Raw genomic sequence first — 4,011 nt, forward strand, 5'->3', positions numbered from 1 at the left:
TTACCTCTTCATTTACTCTGGAGAGCATTCCAACATAATTGACTCAGAGTCATGTCCTCTGTCTATGTAAAAGCCTTTTAATTGCCCTAATAATGATAAAGTTCTTAGGAGCTATGTGTATCATCTCCCCATATAGGAATATAAACAGTTTAATTTTTTTGAATCCCTTATGGATTGCTCTTTCATGATTACCTTTTTATGCTTCTCTTGAGTCTAGTATAGGTAGTGTAGTGTAGTGTGGGTCAAATTTTCTATTTGGCTCTGAGTTTTTACCATTTCATTAAATATCTGTCTTTTCCCTTAAAGGCTTATATTCAGTTTTGTTACGTAAGTTATTCTTGGTTGTAATTCTAGATCCTTTGCTTTCCCAAATATCATATTCCATACTTTCTGTTCTTTTATTGTGGAAGCCTCTAAATCTTGTGTGATCCTAATTGTGGCTCCACAATATTTGAAGTGTTTCTTTCTTCATGACTAAAGTATTTTCTCTTTACCTGGAAACTTTGGAATTTGACTACAATATTCCAGGAAGTTTTCATTTTGGGATCTCTTTCTGGAGGTGATTGGTGGATTTTTTCAATTTCTACTTAACCCTCTGAATTTAAGACATTGGGACAATTTTCCTTGATAATTTCTTGAAATATGATGTCTGAGTTCTTTCTTTGAACATGACTTTCAGACAGTCTAATAGTTCTTAAATCATCTTTCCTCTATTCCAATCAGTTCTTCTTTTGATGTTCATATTCTCTTCTATTTTTTTACTCTTTTGACTTTTTAAAAATTGTCTCTTAGTATCTTATGTATTCATTGGCTTCCACTTGCACAATCCTAATTTTTTTCTTTTTTTCCCCTTTTCAATGTTTATTTATTTTTGGTTTTCACCATTCATTTCCACAAAATTAGGAGTTCCAAATTTTCTCCTCATCTCTCCCCTCTCCCCATCCCAAAACGTCATGCATTCTTCCCCCAGTCTGACCTCTCTTATATCACACTACTCCCTTCCCTTTTTTCTTGTAGGACAAAATAGATTTCTATATCTCAATCCTAATTTTTAGGTAATTATTTTCTTTGCTGAGATTTTATACCTCTTTTTCCATTTGGCCAATTCTGTGTTTTAAAGAGTTTTTTCTTCAGTGGATTTTTGTGCCTTTTTTACCATTAGGCCAATTCTGTTTTTTAAGATGCTATTTTCTTCTTTATATATTTTTTGCCTCTTTTTACCAAGCCATTAATTCTTTTTTCACATTTTTTCTTGTGTTACTCTCATTTCTTTTCTCAGCTTTTCCTTTACCACTCATCTATGTCTTCATCTCTTCCAAGAATTCTTGTTGGGTTTGAATCCAATTAGCATTTTTCTTTGAGGCTTTACTTGTAACTGTTTTCACATTGTTATCTTCTGAGTTTATGTCTTGGTCTTCCCTGCCACCATAGGAGCTTTTTATTGTCGTTTTTGTGGTTGTTGTTGTTTGTTCATTTTCCCAGTCTATTTCTTGAATTTGAGCTTCATATTAAAGTTGAACTCTGCTCACCTGGAGTGGGGAGGCACTGTCCAAAACTTCAGATTTTTTTGTGTTGCTGTTTTCAAAGTTAGTTCTAAGTTTGGTGCTTCCAAGGTGGTATGATTCTAGGAGAGATGTGGTCACTGCTCTACTGATCTACAGAAGAGACCCCTGGTCCCCTTCATCTGGTAGCACTAGTGTTCTCTGCTGTGGAACTGTGACTCAGAAGTACATATGGACAATAGGGCTGCTGGTCAGCACTGGCTGTACCCAGTGCCAGTAAAGGGTCCACTGTAGTCTCTTTCTGACAAGTTGTCTGACACCTTTACTATCTCTGGTCTTAGAGTTTCTGAAGCTGCTGATGCTGCGGTTGCTTCTGTGTGCACTGGACAGGTCTCCACCCCTGGGTTATAGACCTCTGCAGACCTCCTAGGTTTTCTTAGGCTTGAAAAATGTCTCACCCTGACCTTTTATTGGCTCTGCCACTCCAAAATTTGATTCAAGGCATTATTTTAAAGTTTTTTGGAGGGGAATTTTGAGAGAGTTCAGCTCGGTTTCCAGCTCTGGTGCTTCCACTTTCCCCTCACTCTCTTCTTAATCTATTACAAACCTGCTTCTACATCACAAAAATTACTAATGACTTCTTACTTGGCAAATTAAATGGTCTTTTCTCAATTCTCATTCTCCTTGACCTCTATGCAGCCTTTGATATTGTTGATCATTTCCCCTCCTTGATATTCTCTTTTTTCTAGGTTTTTTGGGACAGGGCAGCTATGTGGTACAGTGGATACAGTGCTGGCCTCTAGTCGGGAAGACTCCTCTTCCTGAGTTCAAATCTGGCCTCAAATACTAGCTTTGTTACCCTGCACAAATCATTTAATCATGGTTGCCTCAGTTTCTTCATCTGTAAAATGAATTGAAGGAAATAAAAGGCAAACCACTCCAGTATCTTTGCCAAGAAAACCTCAACTGGGGTTACAAAGAGTCAGACACAGTTGAAATGACCAAACAAACAAATGAGCTGGAAGTAAATTTCTGAGAAAGTCTGTCAGATTTTAAGAAAGGTAAGTTTGAACTGGCAAAATTAAACCACCTATGATCACTTTTAACTGTTATACATACCTCATGGAAAAAGCTTTGCATTCAAAATGCAAGACCATTAAAAAGGTATCACTTTTATTGTTCAGTCACTTCAGCTGCATATGACACTTCGTGACCTCATTTGGGGTTTTCTTGGCAAAGATCATTTCAAACTGGTGGTTTGCCATTTCCTTCTGCAGCTCATTTTACAGATGAGGAAACAGAGACAAACAGGGTTCAGTGACCTTCCCAGAGTCACACAGCTAAGAAGTGTCTCAGGCCAGATTTGAACTCAGTTTTTTCTGACTCTAGGCCTGGCACTGTATCTACTGTACCATCTAGTTGCCCCATACTCTTATTACAGTATTATTATTACCATTCTTGCTGGGTGTCAAAGGTGACACCTGAACCTAGATCTTTCTGATTCTCTATCTCTGTCCTGTTGAATGGGCGATGGTCTCTTCCTCAGTCTGCTTCCCTGCCCATCTTTAGCTCTCCGGGAGAAGCTGGATCAGTATGTTAGTTCTTGGATTCCTCTCTAACTAGGTTCCCTTAACTGTAATATGCTGTTAGGGAAAGGTCTGATACAGGTATTCTGTTCATTCAGGCTTGATGTTGGGATATTATACTTTATAGAAGTCAACAGATCCATAAACTTAGCCAAGCTAATCTTTTCTTTGTGTCATTAGATTACTTGCTGCTGTTTGGGTCAAGAGTAACCAATTTGAGACGTCAGCTATGTCACAGTCAGCTTCAAATGTGGAAGTCGTCTCGATCTTTCTTTTTGGCAGGTTCACAGTTTTCTTCTAAGCTTTTTACAATGCCTAAAAATCTATGTCTCTGTCTTCGTTAATAAGTGCCAAGAAAGTCCAAATGAAACAAGATGATGACTAGCATTTTGGAGATAGGCAGAATAGAGAGATAATGCTACAGTGGAAAGGAAGGCACATGCCCCTTCCATGAGGTGAATGATTAGAGGCCAGAAAACTGGCATCCAGCTCTACTCGAATTAAGGATGAATGAATTGGAGCAGAACACAGGACTGTGTGAACAATGAAGGCAACCTTGGGTGAAGGAGGGTGTGGTCTCTGAGGAAGCCGTCGGCCTTGTTACACTCTTCCAAACCACAAAGCTAAGGCTGGAGCCACCTCCCACCAAGGTTGATAGGAATCTTCCATTTTATCAGAATTGTCATCTGACATGCTATACATGGCGTTAAGTACCATGAGCTCATTTCAGGAATCTCACCTCTTCCCATCATACTGTTATTTGTCCTTTGCAAAAGTTCCAGGCCTAGGGCAAAGGACTTCTGGGATTTCCCTTGCTATATAAATGTGAATTATTATTATGAATTCCAGCTATGCAACCCCTCCCTCCCCACTCCCACAGGGAGCTCTGCTCTCTTACATGACGTACTTCCTAAACAACCTCC

This window comes from Notamacropus eugenii, chromosome 2 (genome assembly GCF_028372415.1).
Source record: "Notamacropus eugenii isolate mMacEug1 chromosome 2, mMacEug1.pri_v2, whole genome shotgun sequence".
NCBI lineage: Eukaryota > Metazoa > Chordata > Mammalia > Diprotodontia > Macropodidae > Notamacropus > Notamacropus eugenii.